The sequence below is a fragment of the Sebastes umbrosus genome, chromosome 1 (assembly GCF_015220745.1).
Source record: "Sebastes umbrosus isolate fSebUmb1 chromosome 1, fSebUmb1.pri, whole genome shotgun sequence".
In the NCBI taxonomy this organism is placed as follows: Eukaryota; Metazoa; Chordata; class Actinopteri; order Perciformes; family Sebastidae; genus Sebastes; species Sebastes umbrosus.
This window is the reverse complement of record NC_051269.1, coordinates 3,870,317-3,896,872: the sequence shown is the minus strand read 5'-3', so window position 1 is coordinate 3,896,872 and position 26,556 is coordinate 3,870,317. Positions and strand designations below refer to the sequence as shown.

The 26,556-nt window shown below is 43.6% G+C and overlaps 1 pseudogene; it reads left to right on the top strand.

Annotated features, from left to right (window-relative positions):
• The window catches only part of LOC119485602, a 209,871-nt pseudogene that overhangs the window by 50,997 nt on the left and 132,318 nt on the right, over positions 1-26,556 (top strand).

The following is a 26,556-nucleotide window of genomic DNA, read 5'->3' as shown; positions in this document are numbered from 1 at the left end:
TCGGTGCATCTCTAGGTTAAAAGATAGGTCACAACAAAGAAAATAACAAACCCCAACCGCGCCGTGAGAGTCCTAAAGGTGCCAGGTGCATCCACACAATTCACACACCCTGTGCAGCAGTTCTGAGGAGGTGACAGAACCCTGTGAACTTTTGCTAAATGAAATTTAGAGCCAAGATGCAGTTGCGAAGGCTGTGCCCTTTTGTCTACAATTTTCCAACAGCATTTCCAATTTATCTGAGCGACAGAACATGCAATTGCAAACATGTGAGTTACCGTTACCTGTGATTTTCCACAGCTCTTTCCACTTTGTAAGCTCAAATTCTTTTCTCATTCTGTCTGTCTGTCTGTCTGTCTGAGTAAATTATCTCCCATCTTGCTGTTGATGAAAGGTAAACAAGATGGGGCAGTAGGCCGTGTACTGTGGTTTATAATCCAGTACAAGCGCACAGCATTGCTGTGAAACCCTTGAATTATTCTGTGCATGTTTGCTCTGATAACACAGATGACGGAGGGAAGGCCAAATAAACTGCAACTGTGCTTCATCAAAGACCTGCTGCTGCCCTGCTCCACTGGTTAACTGTGCCTGTGTGTGTGTGTGTGCATGCATGTGTGTATGTGTGTGTGTATTGACGACGTGTACCTCAAACTCCTTCCTGAAACATTTAAACAGTTGGACTGTACACACGTGAGCACTACACAGACAACACAAACACGCACAAACACTCCCCAGTGCCCTTTATCCTCTTGTATGTGGTCGCCACGGCAACTGTACACAGAGGCTACCGCTCATCCCCCCCCTCCCCCTTCCCTTGCCATGCCAACTCTTGTGCCCTTATCTGAATTAAGGGCGAGTGATTGCTTTTCTTGTAATCACTATCAGGGTTTGGGTCTGTTAATCCATCCAGAGGAGATGGCAACTTGGGCGAGGAGAGGATTAGGATGGGGGGGGGGGGAGGGGCTGTGGAAGGAAGAATGAAGAAGCAGTGGGGTTATATTAAATCTAATATTGATGCTGATCATGGAGATCTCTCAGTATTCTTGGTTAAATCATTAATGTTTGGGCCGGGTATGGTACAGTTACTTGTCAATCTGTTTAACATATATCTCTGCACCCACACAAGCCAACAAACTATCTATTTAAAGGGACTCTATGTAAGAATAAGAAATTGCTTGTTAACAGCAACACCTGTAGCTTTAAGGCCAATGAAAGTCAGCGTCCCGTTGCTCGCGCTCGCGCTTGTGCTCGCTCTACATGAACGGTCAACACAGTGAGGCGACACACGTCAGCTAAAAGCACAATATCACTCTATATTTCAGCTGCTTGGCAGTAATGTTAGCTGACCAGACGAAGGTCTCTCCATGAATCACTGCTGATCCTAGTGTTGGCTTTTCCTGCCTCGGCCTCCTGACCGCGGCCGGAAGGAACAGGGGAGATACCGGAGCTTTGGTCGGAGACGATAACGTTTCTCTCTGCGGAGCCCCGTCACTTCACAAGACACGGGAAACCTCTGTTGGTCTGGAGGAGCTGCAGCAGTTATTTCTGCACAAACTCCACTGTACATTCACTAGATATTCTCAGAGCTAAACTAACTCTTCTGCAGTGTGGAGTGTGCGCGCATGCACGTGAGAGTGGAGCGAAAGAGCGAGATCGAGCGCAGTGTGTGACTGAAGGCAAGCAGAGGAGCAGAGGAGCAGAGTACAGCAGAGACTCCGGTCCTGGAGACCAAAGCTACGTTCTCCCCCGCGCCCTCCGACCGCGGCCAACACTGTTTAACAGATGGGCTTCACTAGATATAACCAAGAGGTTTTGGTGCTTTCGTGTAGTTTGTATTGGAGTCTGAGTCTGAACAGCGTAGCCACACGCGAGCGCGCATGGGACACCGACCCGGTGATTTTTACGTGTAAGAAGTTACAAACAGTCCCTTTAAGTTTTTTACTTTTCCAACTCCCGTGATCCTTTGCCTCGTGGATGGTCTGCTTTCTGCCTGGATGCCTGAGGCTGGTGCTGCGTGCACGTTGAGATCACGACGGGAAAAGGAAAGTAATTTTTCATCGATGTCTCTCACACGGTAATGGAGAAGGCAGAAGAATTGGCAGCGAGCCAGTAAATTGCGAAGCGGTCCGTTCCATTACTTTGTATTCATGTAATAAATATGTAAATGTCAATTAGATGGTAATCTGCATGACAATAAAGAGAAACAAATACAATTTGATTATAATAGTGATCAGTTTGACATGGACAGACGCGATCACTATAAGCAGTTTATCACTGTATTGTGTTCAATACATGGCAACAGCAGGTGAGTCAAGTTTGATCAAACTTTGGTTATTCTCCATTCCTTACATAATAAACCCTCGATAGTTTACTCCACAGTGAGCAGAAGATTCAGATTTCAGACACTTGGGAATCATCATCATCATGTTGCATCATCACTGACTGATGTACTGTCACATCATTGTCATTTATGCATCCATCAATGGCGTAGCAAGTTGTGTATACCACATACACCACATTTTGTATTATATATTTAGATGAATGGGCTATTATTATTATGAGCCAATGGGCTCCATCAGCATGTAATACGTGCATGTGAACTACAGATGATGAAGGGATGTGATGTGATACAGTGATATGTGGACAGACAAGTAAAATAAGGACGAGTAACATAAGTAACGACATTGTTTTGTTTTCTATGACATTAATCGGATGTGAATTTAATAGTGTGAGCTTGACAATGTTCCAAAAGAAGCTTATTCAGCTGGTTTGGGTGGAGCTGAGCGATGTGAATAAATGTTAATATAAAATATGAGGAGCTCTCGATCACTTTCATTTAGTCAAAGTAGCTCTCAGAGGAAAAAAGGTTGGAGACCCCTGCTGTAGAGTTAACTCTGTCTACCTAGTGGAAAACGTTTGTCTGGGTTTGAGTTTGAGCTTGAGAGAGAGAGAGAGAGAGGGACAGAGAAAGAGAGAGAGCGCATGTGTGTGTGTGGGAGTGTGTGTGTGTGTGTGTGTGTGTGTGTGTGTGTGCGTGTGTTCATCAGTAATGTTGTTTATTATTTATTGCAGCAGAGACTCTGTGAGCCAGAGTTCCTCAAGGACCAAACTCAGCTCACTGACCCAAACACTCACATGAAAAGTGACAGTGTGAAGAATGAAAAAAGACCTTTAGTTTAAACCCTGCCTACGTGTCCACACACACCTTTCCTCTTTCACAATAATATATATTCTACACTATTGCCATGGTTTGGTTTGGTTTAAGCACAAACACAACTTGGTTAGGTTTGGGTTACAATTACTACTTCGTCAGAGGTCTCGTAAGGTTAGGAGATCTCCATCGTCATGGTTACAATAATAAACAGATGGTGAAGGGTAGGGAATGGAAGTCGGAATCACTTCACCGGCTGTTTGTCTCAAATACTCGCTGCCTTGATAACCCAGCTGCACACGGAGACCACAGAGAGATGTGCCGAGGCTTTTAAGGTCGGGTAGAATTGAATGTTGTGTTATCTCTGTTGATCCAGTGGGTTTGCTCGCTTCCATAGCTGCAGAAGGCATGCCAAGAGTTTGTATGCCAATGTGTTTCATGTATGGCAACGGGGAGTCAAAATAGGCAGTGGACGGGATCACTGCGGCCGGAACAAAAACAGAAGTTCCGGATCAGAATGGAAATGTTCAGGAGAACATACCGGCTGTAATGACATCATCGTTTATTACAGTAAATATATTACATATTGGTCCTTTAAAGTCTGATGTTTTGTTGTCCTTGCATCCACCCTGACCTCCTCCCTCTGCACACTTTGTCGCTCCATCAATAACAACATTACACTTTTGCTACTGCATCTGTTGTTTTTACGCCTCCGCACCGGCAACAACCCTGGCCAGATGCTTAATGTTTTCAGATTTTCCGTCCAGCCCATTCTCGTGAATGGTATCTCAGGAACGCCTGGAGGAAATTTCTTCAAATTTGGCAAAAACGTCTACTTGGACTCAAGGATGAACTGATTAGAATTTGGTGGTCAAAGGTCACTGTGATCTCACAAAACAAGTTTTTAGCCATAACTTAAAGCTTCAGTAGGCAGTATATTTTTGCTCCTCCTCATGGCACTGTTTTCAGGCTTTAGAACATCTAGCCAGTGACGGGAGACTTTGACCAATCACAGGTCATTTCATTGAGAGAGCGTTCCTATTGGCTGTGCTCCGGTCATGTGACCGGAACTTGGCGTTCCTTCACCAGATTTCACAATGGCGGCGGCGTCACCAACTTTCTCATTTTACAGCTAAACCGTGCACTACAAGATGATTCTGAGAACATCTGAGCAGAGAAATAGACATTAACGTAACATAATATTGATTCATATTTGATCAGCGCTGCCTAGTTTGACCGTTTGGTCGGAGTTCGCGAGTGATTGACAGCCGGCTCTCATAGACGGCAGCTGGACAGCAGACCTCAGATCAGCTCTTACTGCTTGTTTTCCTCTGGGTCTGTGAAATCTTGCAGATGCTGTTAGGAGCACCGGAGGACACAGAGGCACATGATTTATTTTCTAGATTATCTGTTTCTTGTAGTGCTGTCACGATATAGCGACCGTTTTATAAAAATATCTTTATTTAACCATATTCGCTCCAATCTCGCCTACTTCAGCTTTAAGAATTCATATGCTAATTATGACAATTTCACACAAATGTCTAATAGGCTAAAAAGATCAAGTGATGACATTTTGGACAGATATGGATGTAAACTGCAACTTGACTGGTTGGCAGAGGCGTACAACTGTGAGACGGTAATTCTAGTTCTTGATAGGACAGTCTCAACATTGCAGCTGTTTGTAAAGGGTGCACTGAGAAGGAAAACCAGGTCATCTTAGTCCAGTACAATTCAATGAATGAATGGCTTCCACTAAAATCCTAGAAAGAAAAATATTTTCTGTCTGTTGACATCTTAGATCACATAAAAACATCCGGAGGAGCAATCCGCTGTTGGTATTGGTCACTTCTTCCAGAGTATTCTTCAATGACACACTCAGATGTTGCTGCTTTTGACAGTCGGACAAAAATGAAGTCAAGGTCCTCTTTTTGAAATAGACTGCAGTATTTAAGAGCTCAGCTCCTCTGCTACTCTTAGATACTGCAATTTTTTCTTAGAAAGAGGACCTTGAATTCGAGGTAGCATATTTGCAGGTACACGAGGAACAGCAGAATAACCGGCTCTGTTGTTTTGGAGGTTTTCAACGCACTCCCTTTTTTATTCCCTGCTGACAGATGATAAACTGGGTTCATTGCACTTCACTGAACTCGCCTTTCTCACGGGAGAGTCTCAGGAACTGTCACAGAACTTGGAAAATGATTTGTTCCTTTGTGTTTATGTCTAAAGCAAACAGTTACCATATTAAAATGTAATGTCCATGTTTGGAACGTCGTGAGCGCAGCACCACAACAGTGCCATGAACATGAAGTCGTCGTGTTGTTCTTTGTAATTAACGGATTTGCGAGATTGAAAGTTGGGCAGAGAGAAAGAGAAAGGCCGGAGCTCTCCGCTCAGCACCACAACACGAGACAAAGGAGGAGCAGCAATACAACAGCCTGTTATTTTTTACATGACTCTACCTGTGTCATGACGGCTTCCTCAGTTGTTTATTATACCCCACGACAACGTAGTCGGGGGTATATAGCGCTACGCGTGTCCGTCCTTCCGTCCGTTTCGTTTCCGGAGCAGAACTCGGAAACTATTTAACTTAGTAGCTTCAAATTTGGTGTGATGGTTGACAATGTCATGTTGAGATCTCTTGGGGAATACCAACCACTGCTCACATGACCGGGGCACAGCCAACAGGAACGCTCTCTTGACCTGTGATTGGTCAAAGTCTTCCGTCACGGGCTAGATTTTCTAAAGCATGAAAACATAGCCATGAGGAGGAGCAGAAGTCTCTCAGAACACCTGAATTACAATATGCTGAAAGGTTATTATGGACTTTTTGCCCAATGATGCCCAATATGCCTACTGAAGCTTTAAGTTACGCCACTTCCGTTGTTATTTTCAGCCAAACCACGATGTTTTCCTAAACCTGACTAAGTTGTTTTGTTGCCTAATCCTAAGGAAGTTGTTTCCTGTGAAGACGGAAGTTTATTTTGAAAATATGTAACAAGCCGAAATACACACGTGTTGCTGGACATTCGTAAGAAAACGAACGAAAAAGGAGGAATAACTTTTTCGTGAGAGTATCATACGAACCGTTGTATGAGAATACGTTGGCGGATGTCACTCACATTTGGGACTTCACAGACTGTAGGCACTACAGCACTACATTACTCACACCTAATGCGCATGTGCTGGAAAGCAAACTGGACGCATGTTTCGTGCACTGTGTGTATGTACTGTATTTACAGTCCTTGGACTAACCTAAACTAAACTAACCTAACTTAACTTAAACTAACCTAACCTAACCTAAACTAAACTAACGTAAACTAAACTAACCCGAACTGAACTGAATTAAACTAAATGAACCTAAACGAACGTAACGTAACGTAACGTAACAAACCTAAACTAAACTAACCTAAACTAAACTAACGTGAACTAAACTAACCCAAACTGAACTGAATGAACCTAAACGAACGTAACGTAACGTAACAAACCTAAACTAAACTAACCTAAACTAAACTAACGTGAACTAAACTAACCCAAACTGAACTGAATTAAACTAAACGAACCTAAACGAACGTAACGTAACGTAACGTAACCTAAACTAAATTAACCTAAATTAAACTAAACTAAACAAACCTAAACTAATCTAAACTAACCTAAACTAAACTAACCCGAACTGAACGGAATTAAACTAAACTAACCTAACATAACATAACATAACATAACATAACCTAAACTAACCTAAATTAAACTAAAATAAACAAACCTAAACTAACCTAAACTAACCTTAACTAAACTAAACTAACCTAACCTAACCTGACCTAACCTAAACTAAACTAACCTAACCTCACCTCACCTGAACTGAACTGAACTGAATTCAACTAAACTAAACTAAACTTATGAACTGAACAAATTTTAAAGTTATTTATGTTAATTAGTTATACTTATTCTTTCACGATGATAGGTCTATATTTTAATATGTTGCAATAGCCTAAAAAGAAAGTATAGTTTTACCAGCAGCGTTTCTATGGTTACAGGTGTTTACTCGCAGAGCGAGTCTATCGCAGAGCAGGTCTATTCACGAGGAGCTCAGTGAAACCCCCTACAGTAGTTCCAAGCGGGTACGCAGGCGGAGTGTCACTTATTGTATGAAAAGACCTTAATATGCCCAGTCAGTGATGGAACTTCCCATAGAAACCCAACTTGCACAAACTGCAAAACCCCAGTAAACCAGATCCAGCTCCCAGCCAGTAGTGTTTCTACAGAGATGAGCCTTGCAGGCTCGTTGGCATCTAACAGGAACTTTGGCATATAATTTATGTTAAAACACAGAGAAAAAGAAAAGAAACAGTGTTCATCCATTATTTGATCATGTCAAAAAGTCTTCTTTCAAGGCAGTGGTGGTGAGCTGGAGCTGGAGCTGGAGCAGGAGCTGTCATGTATGCATGCTTGAGTGCGAGAACGCCAATGCAGGCTACCACACCACACAATTTGACCAGAACCACCAGAACCAATGTTTTATGATAAAAATCACACAATTAGTTTACACCTTTGTATTCATTATTATAGAGCGAGGCATTACTAATAAATTATTAGTTTTGTGTTATTATAAAAATCAAAGATGCCTGTGGCAGACCGGAGGTAAAGGACAGCCTGCAGCTTCACTGTCTGCTGTGTCATGTGTGCATGTTGCTAACACTCCGAGGGAGAGAACATGGGAGTGCATACGTAATATTGCTCTCCACACTTTTTGATGTGTATATGCCGTAGTGCATATCATGGTGTGTGTGTGTGTGTGTGTGTGTGTGTGTGTGTGTGTGTGTGTGTGTGTGTGTGTGTGTGTGTGTCGTGCATGCCTTGGAGACAGCAGTAATTCAAACATGCTCCTCAGTCAGTGGTAACAGCAGGGGTGGGTGTTCTGGCAAGATGTTAATGCAGACAGTGGAAGAAAATCAATAGCAAAGGCAGACGGGTGAGAGAGAGAGAGAGAGAGAGAGAGAGAGAGAGAGAGAGAGAGAGAGAGAGAGAGAATAATCCCATCGGCTTTCTGTACCTGCCTCTTCTCTTTTCTACTTACCTGTCTGTTACTACACTGCAGCTGAAAAAGTAGATTCTTTAAAGGGACAGTTTGTAACTTCTTACACGTATGAATCATTGCGGGTCGGTGTCCCATGCACGCTCACGTGTGGCTACGCTGTACAGACTTCAACACAAACTACATTAAAGCACCAAAACCTCTTGGTTGTATCTATTGAAGCCCGTCTGTTAAACAGTGTTCCCGACCAAGTGTAGCAGCTGTAGAATGGTTGCTCGTAGATTGGAAAGACACCACTTAGACCAGGAATCAGGATCTGCACATTTATTCTCCTATAAGGAGCAGCACAGGGCACAGTCAACACACACACTCAGTGGCAGGCTCTTTCTCAGTCCCCAGTGCACAAGCTGTCCATGCTCTGGCTATGTGTGTTTTGTACATTACACATATAACAGAGTAGTTATAAATATAATATGTAAACATAAAAAAATACAAAAGCTACAAGTGTATTTAAATCAGTAAATACAACAAAAGTCAATAAATAAAATGTATAGCACCTGAAATTAAATGTAATACTTCTAACAGGTTTCTAACCCTCCAGTTTACATGTAAATAGAAGCATTCCTTCATAAAATAAAATAAAAGTGCACTGTAAATAATGAACTTATCTTCATATTAATCTACTCAACTAATGCAGTCCATTCTAACTATACAGGAAAAATATACAAACAACAATTAAACATAACGCACCTATAAGGAGCAGCACAGGGCACAGTCAACACACACACACTCAGTGGCAGGCTCTGTCTCAGTCCCCTGCAGCAGTCAGAGAATATGCAAATGAGCGAAAAACTCCGACGGAGTTAACAGAAATAAAAGTCGTATTTTGGCCGTTCGAAACCAAATGACAACCTCAGAAACATATTGATAACGATGCATCATTGCATTTGCATACAGTTTAAGCCAGAATACACAACTTTTAAACGTGCTAGCTTAACCAGAGGAGGACGAGCCTCACAACACATCTTACCAGTGCACAAGCTGTCCATGCTTTGGCTATGTGTGATTTGTGCGTCAACAATTAAAGCCCCCCTGCTACAACAGGTAACCCGGAACCATGAAAAACACAACCGTTTCATTCACTCAATACAAAGTTAACACAAATAAAATTACAATACAGATAATTTGGCTGATATTGATGACAAAATAAAGTATAACACACCAGTTTTGAGAATGTTCACTAAACAAAATGAAAATAATAAAAATAACATAACCAACATATTGACTCAGCTACATACTCCCCTCTGAACTTCTCAAAACTGTTCTAGAATAGGTTAATAGCTGAATCCTGGGTAACATTAGCTTAGCTTGTTATTACTCTGTGACATACAGTTCGATGTGCAACATATGCGTTTCCCAGATAAAAGGGAAAGTGATATAAAGAAGTTGGCCAGACTCCCAATATCTACTTGCTGAAGAAAGTGCCTTATACACAATCTCGTACTGACAATTAAATAACTGTTACCCTAACTTTGAGCATACTCGAATGACGGCACATTCACAGTGAACTAAAAACTACCAGGTGTCATCTACATGAATAAGGTTTTGGCAATCCCACTGAACAGATTGCTTGCTTGTATGTTTCTCTGAGTCATGTTTTGGATCAGTCTGTTAACTGGCTTTACCATCCTGCCAACTCTTGTCCTGATGTGACCCACTGAATTACTTGGTGGTGGTCTATCAGGCTCTGAGGCAACCTCATCGGTTTCTCCCTTGGTTGCTTGACCGTCGCTTGGTGTTGTCTGCGATCCACTATGCTCAGTCTCTGCTTCACTACTGCTGTCCTGGCCCGTTTCAGAGCGAAGATCTGTCTCGTCAGTAGCATTGTCTCCAACATAAACATCAGGTTCAGTATTGACACTTATATCTGCCCTAATGCTATCATTTGTCTGAGCCACATGAATGACTGGTCCAGGATTGTCAAGAGGCACTTGAGGTGATTCAGGAGGTTTATGCACTCCATCTGGAGATCCTCCTGGGGAAGTTGTCTCTGCTACCCAGCTGGCAGTGCGTTCTGACTGGTCAAACTCGGATTCGGTCAACAGGAAGCTTCCGTCTACTCTGCTGTGTCCTTGAATTGGTTCAGAACCACTGTCAAAGGATGACTCAATTTCCTGCTCCACCTCGACTGGCAAGAAGTTGGCTTGCAAAAGCAGGTTCCTGTGGACAACTCTCTCTTGCCCGGTGCTGTGGTGTCTGATGCGGTAAGTGTGGCACCTTGAGTCTTTGGAGACCACTGTGTAGAGGGTAGACTCCCACCTGTCAGCTAGTTTTCTGCGACCTCGTCCACCCCTGTTTGCCAAGAGGACTCGATCTCCTTCTTCAATGTCTGTGCCCTTTGTCCTTCTGTTATACAGGTCTGCCTGGCGCTGTTGGCTGGAACTAGCATTAACTTGAGCCAGCGTAAGGGCTTCCTTGAGATCATCACTCATTTTCTTCACATAACTGTTATAGTCTGTGATGTCATTGTCTCTCTCCACATTGTGGAACATAATGTCCACTGGCAATCTGGGAACCCGTCCATACATTAGATAAAAGGGAGCATACCCAGTCGACTCGTGAGCTGTACAGTTATAAGCAAAGGTCAATGTCTGCAGCATCTGCGGCCATCTTTGCTTATCCCTGGGGGGTAAAGCCCTGATCATGTTGCCTAAGGTTCTGTTGAACCTTTCGGTTTGGCCATTCCCCATGGGATGGTAAGGTGTTGTTCTTGACTTTTTCACACCGGCAATTTGCAACAGCTCCTGGATCAACTGACTTTCAAAATTTGCTCCCTGGTCTGAATGGATCCTTTGTGGGAATCCATAGACACAAAAGTATTTATCCCACAGTTGGCGTGCGACTTGTTTTGCTGACTGGTCAGAGCATTTGAAGGCATGGGCCATTTTAGTGAAGTGGTCTGTCACAACCAACACATCCACGCTCTTTCCCTTGGAGTCCTCGGCACACCAGAAGTCCATGCAGACTAGCTCCAAGGGGCTTGTGGTCTTGATACTTTCAAGCGGGGCTCTTCCCTCGGGTTCCAGTGTCTTGCTGACAACACAGCGCTTGCAGCACTTCACATAGTCTCTGACATCACGCTCCATATGAGCCCAGAAAAATCTTTGCCTCGCCAGGTACAAGGTCCTGGTCTGACCCTGATGGCCGGCATCGTCATGAACACCATGCAGAACGTGGCTGACCAAAGAGGAGGGTGTCATGTACTGATGGCGTTTTCTTCCAGTCACTGAGTCCTTACAGACTCTGTACAGGATGCCATCAAGCATTTTCAGCTTCTGCCACTGCTTCAGGGTTTTAAGGACCGTTAGCGACAGCCCAGCTCTCTCTCTTCTTGACGGCCGTCTCCCACGGGTGACAAATGGGATGACCTGTGACAGCGTGGCATCCCTACTCTGTTCCTCCAGGAGCTCTTGGAGTGAGAAGACAGGCAGGGAATCTTGACCTGGCGGGACTAGCTGCTCTAGGTCTGCAGCAAGCCATGAGACCACCCTTTGTTTGGGGCCTTGATCCCACTCAACATGGCCCGCCAAGACAGCAGACACTTCGCCATCGGTCAGAGAGCGGCACTCCAAGTTCTTTGGTGAAGGTGGGCATTCAACACTTTGATGGTTGGCACTGACTCTGAACATCTCTTGGACTACACCCTCTTGGACTTGTTGTGACTCCTCCAACAATGTTTCATAAGGCTCCTTCATGAGCCTCTGGCAGACACGACTTTGGACAAAGGGCCGCCTGCTCAAAGTGTCAGCAACAATGTTCTTACTGCCAGGAATGTATTTGATGCTGAAGTTGTATGGTGCCAGCTTGGCTACCCATCTTTGTTCACACGCATCCAGTATGGGTTTTGTGAGGATGTAGGTTAGCGGATTATTGTCCGTCCAAACAGTGAAGGTGTGTCCCTTTAGCCAGTGGCTAAATTTGTCGCATACGGACCACTTTAATGCCAAAAACTCTAGACGGTGGGCAGGGTAGTTGCTCTGAGCACGGGTGAGAGCCTTGCTGGCAAAGGCAATGGGGCGTGCTTTACTTTCACCCTCCTGGACCTGAGATAGTACGGCACCTAAGCCATCTAGAGAGGCATCAGTAGAAAGAATGAATGGTCGACTGAAGTCAGGATGTGCGAGTACAACGGACTCCACGAGGGCAGTTTTCAACTGTTCGAATGAACTGCGATGTTCCTCTCTCCAATCATTTGGATGTAACTTCCTGAATGCAGCAGCGCCTCGTGCATTCCCTTTCTTTCCTTTTGGTGCAGCGGTCAGTGCGAACAACGGCTTGGCTATGCTGGAGCAATCGTGTATGAACTGCTGATAATACACGACCATGCCCAGGAAAGACCTGATCTTCTTCTGAGAGGGTGTAACACCATCCTCCATCATAAGGGCAGACTCTGTCATGGAAGCAATAGCCTTGACCTTGTCAGGGTCAGTTGACACGCCATTTCCATCCACTACATGCCCCAAGAATCTGACACTTCTCCTGAGTAGCTGGCATTTCTTGGGGGCCAGCTTTAGTCCATGAGTACGTAGCCTGCTGAAGACTGTTTCAAGCCTCCTGAGGGCTTCAGGTTCGTTGGGAGCATAGACCAGCACATCATCCAGATAGCAGAGAAGGGTCAAGAAATTCTGGTCGCCAAATATGCCCATCATGAGGCGCATGAAGCTCGCAGGGCTATTACACAGGCCCTGAGGGAGTCTGTTGAACTCATAGAGCCCCATAGGTGTGGTGAAGGCTGTGAACCTCTTGTCTCCCTCTTCCATGGCGATGTTATAGAAGCCAGAGGTAAGATCCATGGCACTGAATATGCAGTTACCTCCCATGGCCGACAGACAGTCTGATTGGTGGGGCAAAGGATGCGCATCCTTGACTGTGCGTGCGTTCAACCAGCGGTAGTCCACACATATTCTGAGATCCCCATTCTTCTTCCACACAAGCACTAGTGGGGATGCCCACTCACTGTTGGACTTGCGAATGAGCTCTCGTTCCTCCATCTCTGTTAGAACTTTTCTGAGCTTGTGGTAATGCCCTGGTGGAACACGCCGGTAAGGGAGTCTGAATGGCCGGTCATCAGTCAAATGGATGCGGTGGACAAAATCCTTAGCCAGCCCGCAATCAAGCTTGTCCCTTGAAAATACATCCTCGTACTTGTGGATCAGTTGGAGTAGTTGTGACTTCCAGTAGTCTGACACCTGACATGCATCAATGTCCAGCTCATCCAATCCTAGGTCATGCAGACTGTCACGAAAACTGGGGCAAGGAGGGGGGCCAGGGCTGCTGGCCATCTCACCACATACTGTCTGACTCTGCACTTTAACCTCTGCAGCTGGCTTTTGCTCGGGGGTCACATCCAGATCCTCAATGGCTATGCAGGTGGACACATCTGCCACCTTGGTGTGCCGCTTTAAAGTGACAGTCTTGTCAGAGGTGTTCAAAATCCTGACTGGGATCCATCTGTCACCATTCATTGACGCCACAGATCTGCAGACAATGATGTTTTTCTTGTGGGTTTGTGCTTTTGATGGTTCAACCAGAATCGCACTGCCTTCAGAAACAGGTGAGGCTGCAGGCAACTTGCCCCAAACCAGGTGCTCTTGCTTTGGAAGAAGAGTTACTGCCTGCGCCAGTTTGACAGTCCCAATAAAATCTGGCATTGTGTCACCCTTCCATCTGTTGATGCCTGCCAACATGTTAAGGAACTGTACTATCTCGGGTGTATTCGTAGACTCAGGTTTGCTCAGAACTTGCCAGAAATGAGAAGACTGCTTGAACTGCCTCAGGAGGTGTTTAATGACATTTGTGCCCAGGATCAACTGATCTTTCTGGCCAGGAACTACTAAGGCAGGCACGCTGAATGTGTATCCATAAACTTCCATCTTCAAGCTATGAATACACTTGGGCTTGACTTTAACTCCACCACAGCCAACAAGAACAATATCAGGGGGGACACAGTTGGTTTCTAATGCTAATCCAGCATCCATAAGCATCTGCTCAGCCTCTTCACTAATGGTGCACGCCATAGAACCAGTATCTAATAAAGCTTCCAAAGAAGCTTTATCATCCACCTGTGCATTGGTGTAAAACAAGCTGTCGGCTTTATCGAGTCTGGTTATGTTCTGAAACAACAGTACAACAACACCAGGTGGGGCAGATTTTAGGCTTTCTTCATACACAGATTGCAGATCTTCACTTGAGTTGAGGGTTTCACCACTGTCACTCACACTATCCCCTCCCAGGTGTGAGTGATCTAGTTTCCCTGATCAGGTGAGCTGCCATCTCGCTGGAGAGCAGTGGCTTTTGGGCAGTCTTTTCGCTGATGTCCTAACTCGAAGCAGGCTAGACATCTCCTTTCTCTCATGCAGTGTGAATGTGTCGAGTGAGAGTTGTTACCACAGAGCCGACATGGGGTGAAGCGAGCTGAGGACGGAAACTGAGGTCTACCAGGCTGAGCCGGCTGGCTGGTACGCTCCAACACTTTCTCCAACATACTTAGCACACGCTCCAGGGCGCTCTGTTCTGAAGCAGCTGCTTCGCTTGACTTGGTTGGGTTAGTCAGGGTGCACTTGGCTGTGTTCACTTGGGCACAATCAGTTTCGGGTTCTGGAGAACTAATAGCTGTTACAGCGGTAGCTACTTGGAGGACGTGTGATTTGGCCGTGTTCGTGTTTGATTTCTTCACATGGTACTCTCTTTGATGCTCATCAATAGCCTCCTGCACCTCTGCGAGTGACCATTTACTTATGGGCCTACACTTGAAAACATAAGCAAGACTCGGATCTGGACAGTTTCTGATGAACATCATAGCTATCTCTGCATTCATATTGTCCATTTTGCTTCCCTGGAGTTTCAAATGTCTGTCAGCTGTTTCAGCAGCTGTATTCAGCCTAATCCAGTAATCTACTGGTGTTTCCTTTGCTGTTGGCTGGGTGGCATAGAAATCAGCCAGTGGCAAACAGGACCCAGGGGTTTCGCTGAAATAGCGTCTCAGTATACTATAGATTGTCTCAGAATTAAAAACTGTGCCAGATATTGTGTGACTTTTGCTCTGCCCAGAAGATGGCTCAGAATCTCATCTCTCTGTTCATTGGTTGTGAAGTTTCTCTTGTGCAAATACACCTCCATCATATCAATCCACTCTTGAATGGAGTATTTGTCTTCCCCATCACCACGATACATGGGGGGTTCCTTGACATCAGATCTGACTACCAGGCTTACTTTGGAAAGGTCAAAGGTTGTGTCTGGTGCTTCAACTCTAACTGATTTAGCTGATGGAGACTCCGTTGGGATGAGTGAAGGCTGACTGGCTAGCAAGCGGCTGGCTATTGATTCACCTATCTGACTCCCTAACTCACCGATGAGATCACGTAACTGTTGGGTGGTGCTCTCATCGCTGACAACAGGAGTGGAAAACTGAGGCTCACGTGGAGGGGTGTCAGTGAAGTCATCTGTGTCTAATGACTCCTCACTAGTTAACACTGTACGCCTCCGGGCTAACCCATCTGTGTTTAACAAACCTCTGCCTCTCCCAATAACTGGTGTGAACATACTAAAAGTATCTAGACCTCTGCCTGCCATATCTCACAAAGTGCATGGACATATAAAAATGTAGAAAGAAAACTTAATTCAAACAGTGTTACAGATCACACAGAAAAATGTTACTTATACTGATATGATTCCTTCTGTAAAGTTAATTAATTATTCTGAATGCTTGTGTCTATACAGAATATTAGCAATCACTTCAGCGGCTAACAGGTTCCATAGGTCCACCAACTTTGAATCCCAGACATCACACGCACACAGCTGAACCTCGGCGATCGGCAGTGGCTGACCAAATGGATCCGGGTCACGGCACCAGTTTTATGTAGCAGCTGTAGAATGGTTGCTCGTCGATTGGAAAGACACCACTCAGACCAGGAATCAGGATCTGCACATTTATTCTCCTATAAGGAGCAGCACAGGGCACAGTCAACACACACACTCAGTGGCAAGCTCTTTCTCAGTCCCCAGTGCACAAGCTGTCCATGCTCTGGCTATGTGTGTTTTGTACATTACACATATAACAGAGTAGTTATAAATATAATATGTAAACATAAAAAAATACAAAAGCTACAAGTGTATTTAAATCAGTAAATACAACAAAAGTCAATAAATAAAATGTATAGCACCTGAAATTAAATGTAATACTTCTAACAGGTTTCTAACCCTCCAGTTTACATGTAAATAGAAGCATTCCTTCATAAAATAAAATAAAAGTGCACTGTAAATAATGAACTTATCTTCATATTAATCTACTCAACTAATGCAGTCCATTCTAACTATACAGAAAAAATATACAAACAACAATTAAACATAACGCACCTATAAGGAGCAGCACAGGGCACAGTCAACACACACACACTCAGTGGCAGGCTCTGTCTCAGTCCCCTGCAGCAGTCAGAGAATATGCAAATGAGCGAAAAACTCCGACGGAGTTAACAGAAGTAAAAGTCGTATTTTGGCCGTTCGAAACCAAATGACAACCTCAGAAACATATTGATAACGATGCATCATTGCATTTGCATACAGTTTAAGCCAGAATACACAACTTTTAAACATGCTAGCTTAACCAGAGGAGGACGAGCCTCACAACACATCTTACCAGTGCACAAGCTGTCCATGCTTTGGCTATGTGTGATTTGTGCGTCAACAATTAAAGCCCCCCTGCTACAACAGGTAACCCGGAACCATGAAAAACACAACCGTTTCATTCACTCAATACAAAGTTAACACAAATAAAATTACAATACAGATAATTTGGCTGATATTGATGACAAAATAAAGTATAACACACCGGTTTTGAGAATGTTCACTAAACAAAATGAAAATAATAAAAATAACATAACCAACATATTGACTCAGCTACACAAGCAGGAAGAGCTGCTTGGTCAAGAGACCATAGCTTTGGTCTCCAGGGCCGGCGTCTCTGCTCCTCTGCTCCTCTGCCTGTTTGCCTTCACTCACACACCGCGCTCATTCTCGCTCTTTCGCTCCACTCTCAGGTGCATGCGCGCACACTCCACACTACAAAAGAGTTAGTTTAGCTCTGAGAATATCTAGTGAATGTACAGTGGACGTTTGTGCAGAAATAACTGCTGCAGCTCCTCCAGACCAACAGAGGCTCCGCAGAGAGAAACGTTATCGTCGCCGACCAAATCTCCGGTGTCTCCCCTGTTCGGTCGGGAGGCTGAAGCAGGAAAAAGCCAACACTAGGATCAGCATTGATTCATGGAGAGACCTTCGTCTGGTCAGCTAACATTACTGCCAAGCAGCTGAAATATAGAGTGATATCGTGGTTTTAGCTGAAGTGTGTCGCCTCACTGTTTTGAGCGATGCTCATTCATGTCTATGTAGAGCGAGCGCGAGCAACAGGACGCTGACTTTCGTTGACTTAACGGCCACAGGTGTCGCTGTTAACAAGCAATTTCTGATTCTTACATAGAGTCCCTTTGAAGGCACAAAACTCAAAATTCAGAGCATATCTATTGCCTCCACCGGAGGGGGATGTGCTACGCTTCCGTGACGAAGCCGTTGGTCGGGACGGCGTTATCAGCTGTAACCGCCATATGAGAGCAGTGCAGAATGGCGGCCGTGAGCTAGCCAGTGGGGCACGCTCACATATTTACGTGCACTAAAAGGTATACGCGTGGCCGGCTCTGCTGTGTAAACAAAACACAGAGAAGCTCGGATCACAACACACACAGAGTGAGAGAGACTTCATTCTCTGTTCAGGTAGACATTACTCCTCTATATCTTTACATAGTTGTTTGCTGCTATATTAATGCTCTGAATATCTTATAGAGAAACTTAAAAGAAAAGTACTAATTAGGGAAAGGATACAAGACCATTTCTGAAGTCTAGTAAGAATAATGAGCTGGTGGTATAATAAGTTGTTTACCTTGATGATGTGTTTCTCTCTGCAATATTAAAAAAACAAGAAGCACCAAACATATGTATATGTTGTTGTGGGGAGCATTTTACATAGAACATTAGCACTGCATGCTGACAAACTTCCCCTAACTCTGGGCATTTCTTATAACTTCAGCATAATAAAAGCCCCCCCGTTGGTTCATCGGTGGAATGCTTTTAATGCAAAGCAGCAGCAGCAGCAGGAACTGTTGTTGTCTACACAGGAGGGGTTTCACACTCTGCTCGTCTGACAGAGCAGATATGCTTCTATTTTAATCATTAAAACTGTCCAGCTAGGAGGTGTAACTGCTCACCTTTCACTCACACTAGTTGTGCGGAACTGCAGCCCGAAAGCTTATTACCGCGGCATTGTTTTCACCGCCGTTAGTTTGTCTGTCTGTCTGTCTGTTAGCAGGATTACTCCAACAGTTCGTGATGGATTTGAATGAATTTTTTTGGAGGGGTCGAGTGTGGCACAATGCACAATCCATTAGATTTTGGTGACGATCCGGATCATGATCCGGATTCAGGATTTTTTTTTTTTATTCCGATCAGCCAGAGCATTGAGGCCACAGGGTATAACACAGGGGTCAGCAACCTGCAGCTCCGGAGCCACATGCGTCTCTTTAGCCCCTCTCCAGTGGCCTCCCTGTGGATTTTTAAAAATGGAAATGAATAACTATTCTTTGTTTACATTTTCATTTTTATTTATCATTGTTGTAGGTCTATGGTACGACGGTACAATGGAGTATTAGGGCCACATTGAGGAAAATAAATAAATCTGAGATTTCGAGAATAAAGTCATAATATTACGAGAAAAAAGTCGTAGTATTATGAAAATAAAGTCATAATATTATAAAGTAGTAATCTTACGTGTTATTTTCTTTTTTTCTCGTAAACTAATGTCTTTATTTTCGTAATATTACGACTTTTTTCTCGTAAAGTTATGACTTCATTCTCTTAATATTATGATACATGTTGTTTCCCTCAATACTCCGTTGTACATTTGCACTTTGGCCCTCACTGCATTAGACTTATATACTATATACTTAGACTATAAACTGTGTTACCTTCATCACAATGATCAAATGTTTTGCAGCTCCAGACAAATTATTTATTTATTTTTTTGCCTAAAATTGCTCTTTTGATAGTAAAGTTTGCTGACCCCTTGTATAACACATGCGCAGTGTAACTGATGACGCGTTGATGACACGTGACCCCGCCTCCTTCTGAGAGCAGAGAGATACGTGTGTGTGGATGTGTGTGCGGGAGCTGCTGGCCGTCCGCGGTGAGAAAGAACAAAGCGGTAGATGAGGGGATGAGAGACAACGTAGTATAACGTTATACAGACATAACAAGGCTGCTGAATGAGAGAGGCATCCACCGATACGTTACACGGAAACACTCCTTGTTAATAACAAGCCAACCACCTCACGGTACCGCCAGCTATGAGCTGTGATCTGTTTTTAAAGTCACGCACCTTGGTGGAGGTCTGCGCTCTCCGAGTGCCATAGTTTTTACTCAAGTCAGTCAAGTGATTGTGTTTTGGGCTCTGAGCGATGCCAAAACATGGCGACCTATACACCCAACCAGGGCTGCCAACATTTCAATTGAGTTTGGAGTGAGATTTGGTATCGGGGAAGTCGGTGCATTTCATGAGTTGGCCTTCTGTGACATTACCCACCACAGGGGTCGGGGTCATCACTCCTCACCCCCCAGGGATTTTGTTTAAAAAGTTCAGCAGCCAAATTTTCAATTTTTAAAGCATTTACAGATGAAAAGCTAAGTCAGTAAACATGATCAGTGATGAATAAGTGTGGTTGATCAGCATGTTTGCTAACATCCAGACATCATAGCCTAAATGATGCTGATTAATCATCCTTAGTTCACTTACAAAGTTGTGAGCAGAGACAGGAAGCCGTCACTCACACAGACCCGAGTCCCCTTTCCACTCAGACCTGCTAAATGGGCATCTGGAGAATATCAGCAAAGTTCCTTTTTTTCTGAATTCTGTTAGGTGGTCTATGATGCTTTTTCATTATTTAAATTTGACAATTTATATTTGATGAAATGGATTCCTGAGAGGACAAACGCTGAACAGAAACATGAATATGCAAACATGAATTAGTTTGGTAATATGTGTCATTTAGACCCCCATTACTGTAAACCTGACATTAAAATGTGTTTTGGGTGATCGGATTGCAATGGGATAGCGCTTAACCACATGAAAGTACGTTATCACCATGTGAAAATAAACTGTGTTCTGTCAGATCGGTACATAGAAAAAGAGTCACAGTTACAAGTCACAAGCAATATCTGTCCGATATGTTGATGAAAATATCTCCAAAAGGAACCGACATCACAAACGTGGCCAAGAGGTCAAGTTCAGTGCTTCGAATTAGCTGAGGTGACACCTAGCTATATACTGTGGGGATGCACATGATTCGGTAGGCACGTCCTGTTTGGCCAGTTACGTTTGTGCACTATGTTTATTTTATGTTTAGATTTCTATTCTGGAAATGTATGCAAATTAGCAAATATTTGTTAAGATAATGCATAATTTACATATTTAAACATATATTTTCAGAAAACTTGTAATACAAAAAATGAATTGTCTTAATGTGAGTAATCAACTAGGGGGGTTTCATGGTGGAATCTATGAGTTCATTTCTTTTTTATTTTACCCTATTCACTTGGGGATGTCACCCCTTTATTTCAACACAGGACATTTTGAAGCAGTTTACATTTTGCTTTGCTATTCATTTGGCCATTGTTGTTATTATACTAATACAGTTATTTATTCTATAGTGCTGTGGTTCAGCTTGTGAAGTGCACTGTGTGTCTGTCTGTGTTTCCCCAGCTGGACAACCCCGATGAGCAGGCAGCCCAGATCAGAAGAGAGCTGGATGGACGACTGCAAATGGCAGACCAGATAGCTCGGGTAAAGGACACACCAGACACACCAACCCGACATCAAAGAACTAGCGGCGAATGAAGGGCAACTGCTGCGTCTCCTCGTGTCACGTTTGTCTTGGCTGACAAGTTGTACTTGAACGAACCGCAATGACAACAGCCAGTTAGCACGTACGTTTTGCGCCTGCGTGAGATGAAATAACTCTCCACCCCAGCAGGCGGCGGTAGTCTGCAGTCGTCATTCGAAAAGGGAAACCGGAAGACCGAGGACGGCCGATATACGAGCCGTTGCTACGATAAGTACGTGAAACGACGCAGCGTTTGCCGACCATTTTCACACCACTCGTTCACCACTTAGCTTCATTCCAGATGACCATGTTGTTGTGAAAATATCCGTGTATTGGGATGATCAGATGAGATGAAGATGAAAAACGCGAAGAGTCTGCTTTTTGTGTCCTCTTTTCAACGTGCTTAATCGGCCGAAAAACCTCTGACCCGAGCAGACTAGAGCCAACGATGCGAGACACATCGCAAAAACTAGGCCAACAGAAGCTCACCGACGACCGAAAACTGTCCGACTGTCGGCCTTAAGGGGCAAAGATGAATGGATCCATGTACGGATAGATGGAGGGATGAATGCAGGGATGACGGACTTAACTAACTTTGAATAGGCTACATGAAAGGATACTGATTATTGAATATCAAGCACATAACCTGAATCAATATTCAGGTTATGTGCTTGAAGTTTTAGTTCTACAGTAGACCTATTCCATTTATTTTCTAAACTCATGTCAAAGTTTAGAGTTCAGAAACATCCATACAGATTTTACAACTACAGGTGCTATATTCTTTTATAAGGTTCTTTTGGACATTCAGCGGATCATTATCATTCATTAATTGTCTGCCTTCCCGCTTTGCTCAGCACGGTGGAAGGTTTCCCAGGTTTGCATCCAGAGAGATGGAGGCCATGTTCATTGAGGAGCTGCGATCCTCTGTCAACCTGCTGATGGCCAACCTGGAGAGCATGCCGGTGTCCAAGGGAGGAGAGTTCAAGCTGCAGAAGCTGAAGCGAGGTCACAATGCCTCCATCATGGACATGGGCCAAGAGGACGAGAACACGCTGTCCAAATCTGACGTGGTGCTGTCCTTCACACTGGAGGTTGGTGGACTTATATTAACTTATTAAAGGTAGAATATGTTACAATTGTTGGTTGCTGTTTGTAAACACATGGCATTCAAAGTTGGCCACTCCTCGGAGGTAGTCTGTGATCACCCTGGCTCTGTGGGGGCGAGCGTTGTCATCTTGGAGGATGAAGTTAGGTCCCAGGTTGTGGAGGTATGGGATCGCCATTGGCTGCAGAATCTCATCCCGATATCTCCCTGCATTGAGATGGCCTTCAATGATGACAAGCCTTGTTTTGCCAGTGAGGGAGATGCCGCCCCACACCATGACACTGCCCCCACCAAAAGCTGTTACTCCATCGGTTCAACAATCAGCATAGCGTTCTCCACGTCGTCTCCATACTTTGACCCTGCCATCCGACTTTGGCAGACAGAACCTGGACTCATCACTGAACATGACATTCCCCCACATGTTCAGGTTCCATTGTCTGTGTTGTCGACACCAGCGCAAACGGGCCTGACGGTGAAGGGCAGTCATTGCAGGCTTCCTGGTAGCCTTATGAGAATACACTGTTTACCATTGGCAGAGCATTTTGGAACATTTTTCTTGGGCGCTACCCACATAATCAGCTGTGCTGCTCATCCCACAAATGCATGATCCTTACAAGTTGGACATCATTGTGAAGGTAAATAAACAGGCTTTCCAACGATCTAAAATACAATGCCAATTAGCATTGTAACAACAGAGAAATAATCCACCAAACACAAGTTTCCGAACTTTTTTCCCCCAGTATATATAGTGGCCTTAGAGGAAAATTCAGAGTGTAAAATTCATCCTCTGGGAATCATGAATATCCATAATAAATTTCATAGACCAAAAAAGTGGTTAATTGAGTATTAATGGTGGGTTAGAGAAATGGGTGCGTCACCAAAATAATTAAGAATCATCTCTGTGAATAACCGTGTAGCACCTCAGAAATTAAACACACATTAAAGGTGCCTTATGGAGTAAACAGTTATGGGTAGTGATGGGAATTCCAGCTCTTTTTAGTGAGCCAGATCATTTGGCTCAAGAGTCGACTCTTTCGGCTCCCAAACGGCCCTTCGTTTTGCCACTTCTGCCTTTTATAATTCAGCCAAATTTAGCGCTGTTTTGACCTATGATTAGTATGTGTGCACATATATCACTTAAATTATTCAATATAATTATGCTAAAACTTGTAATTTCCAGAATACCATCATTTTACATGCTGCTTCGTTTCCGACTGTCACTCATCTTGTCTGCTATTCGCGCACCGCACTCCTCTCTCTCTCTTTCTCTCCTCTCCCTCCTGCTCTGTACCTGTAGACCATCAGCGCACCGTGCACCCCCGCCCCTCCCTGCTTGATGGTATGATCCTTGTCTGTCATCACCTGATTGGTCGCACGGACGTCATTGACACAACATTCAGTCACAGTCAGTGCATGGAGTGCCCATACAGTCTTCCCACACTTGTGCAGTATCCTGCAGAACGTGTGGTGATCATAACACATTTCTACTATTTGTAGTTATGCATTTCTACACACAATTAGGTAACACAAATGCCCTTAAGAAAGGCACTGACTGTAAGGCTGGTCCAGGGAAGCTGATAGATTAGACATAAAGAGACATGTTCCTGTTACCTGGAGTAAAGCAGCTCTTTTTTTCCTGGTTTAAAATCAGCCCAACCGCTGTCATATTAATCCACCTCACCGGTGTTTTTCCGCACAAACTGTGGATGGTTTCTCGGGATTAGTGTCTGGAGTTGCTAATGAGAGGAAATGTCTCCGAGGATTTCTTCTGACTGACAGGCTGTTTGAACCTCACCTTAATTGGTTGACAGGCCATTTTGTATGTTGAAAAGGAGATGGAGGAAGAGTACAGTATCTCCTGACCACCCATGTGTCCAATACCTGTTTATTCTCCACAAGGATCCACGAAGCATAACAGGCCAGCAGCACCATGATTATTTCACTGCCTCCCAGTTGATGGTATCTATCTAGCATCTCAGAGAAAAAAGAGGCACTTTTCCATCTCTTCCAGAGTATAAAAATACAATGTGGGTGAGGTGGGAGAAATTCTGTCTTTTGTAAAAATGAATGTTCTCTTTAGCCTGGCAGCACCTGCCCACAATTTCATTTTCTCACTGGGGTCTGGCATGGCTCAGTAGACATTTCAAGACAATTCTCATTCAGATATATCAACATCAACCCTTTACATCCCACTGGACAAACAATATGGAAGTTTATACATGACAAAGTTATTGAGAGAGCTGGAAGGCTTTAATCAATCAAGATGCAAGATTTGAAAGTGACCAGGTTGAGATTTACAAAGGTCAATGAGCAAGTTTTCTTCCTGGAGAATGTTGACTTTATGTGTGGAAACAACCAATCAGAGCCGAGCTGGAGTCTGCCGTCCAGCTGTCGTCTATGAGAGCCGGCTGTCAATCACTCGTGAACTTCGACCAAACGGTCAAACTAGGCAGCGCTGATCAAATATGAATCAATATAATGTTACGTTAATGCCTATTTCTCTCCTCAGATGTTTTCAGAATCATCTTGTAGTGCACGGTTTAGCTGTAAAATGAGAAAGTTTGTAACTCGACAGCCACGTTGAGATCTGCTGAGGAAATACCAGGCACCGCCGACCAGCCAGAGCACAGCCAATAGGAACACTCTCTCTCTGAAATTGGCCAAAGTTTGTTTCCTGTGATGCCAGTATCTTCACTAGCTTTAAAACCGAGCCTGGTGCAACCTCTGAAGGACAGAATAGTGGCCGTCTGATTTGAAGAGGTTAATCTAACGTCGGCTCAGTGGTTGAGAGTAGCTGCGGTACATTACTGTACAGGGAAAGTCACCTCAAAATGCATTGTCATAGTCCGGAGCGTGTTGAGCAGAAATCCATTGTCCTTCTCAGCAAACTTTCTAACGGAAATGTTTTTTATCAAATTAGGACTTCTTTGGTGACGTTGCATATTCAACAAGACTTGTTTGATCTATGATGACTAATGTGATGTCAGAAGTGATTGCTTTAATGCAAGTCTTTCATACCTCACGGTACCGTAACAGCACGAATAGATGCAGATTGTTGTTCACGTTGAAATGTCAGAACAAAAAGAGAACCCCCCCACTCACAAAGTGATTAAATCTCTTCTTCTTCATCCTGTTTCAGTTGGAAAACAACAACATTGTGTGACACTGCCACTGTTTGGTAAACAGTTTGGTTGAGCTGCTAAATACTCTGCTTTATCTCAGCAGGATAAAGCTCCAAGCTGTCCCCAACAACTCACTCTTTGAAGGCTTATTTAGTGTTTCAGGACAGCCAAGCACATAATATACAGGTCCATTTGAACTCTGATGAAGATGTTAGTCTGTTTACACACAAAGACTGCAAATCAATCGGAGTTGACATTTCTTTTTCTTTTTTTTCCTTTTTAATACATCCACAGAGACTTTAGAAAGGTACCAAATAAAAGTATGACTTTTTCCTGAAAGAAATTATTATGATTGTGAATTAATCATTTTAAAGATTTTGGCAGGTCCAAAATGAATGTTTTGTTTATCTCTGTGGAAGATATTTGGTGTTTAGTTCCCACTTTTTCTTTTTCTTTTAATTTTTTTAAAAATTTTCATCACAAACAGACAAAAAAACAAAAACAAAAAAGTAACATCTACAGACAGACTCACAAACATACCAACCCCACATACAGACTAGTAATTTAAAAAAAAAAAAAAAAATTATATATATATATATATATACAGTATATAAATAAAATTAAGTAATACTAATAAAAAAAAACGACCACCACAGGATAGCCAGACTAGACAGACAAAGACACAAACTCATTTCTGCCTATGTCATATCAGGGAAAGGACAGTAAAGAATAGCCAAACTGGATGTCACACCGTAGGGACTTCAGCTAACAGTCGGGGGAGTCAAGGTGTCTAATAATTGGGCCCCAAATACACTCAAATTTCTCTTGAGAACCATGTGTGTTGACATTTCTTATTATGTTCATACAGTTAACTGTAGACAACTGCACATGTATAAAATAGTGATTTGATTGAGGCTCATGAAGGCCACATGTTACCCACAGTTAACAGTCATTTCTGGGCACCAAACCAACACTCATGCAGTCGTCTGACAGTATAAAGATACAGATACAGTTTGTCACCGACGGCAACTGCATCGGTCGTTTGATCAGCTATATTGACAAAATGGAAGAGAGAAAATGTTGGCTTTATTTTCTTTTCCTTTTTTTCAAAATGTCTGTTTAAACTTGTACTTATAGGCTAATGTTAACATCCCACATTTTTTTATGTT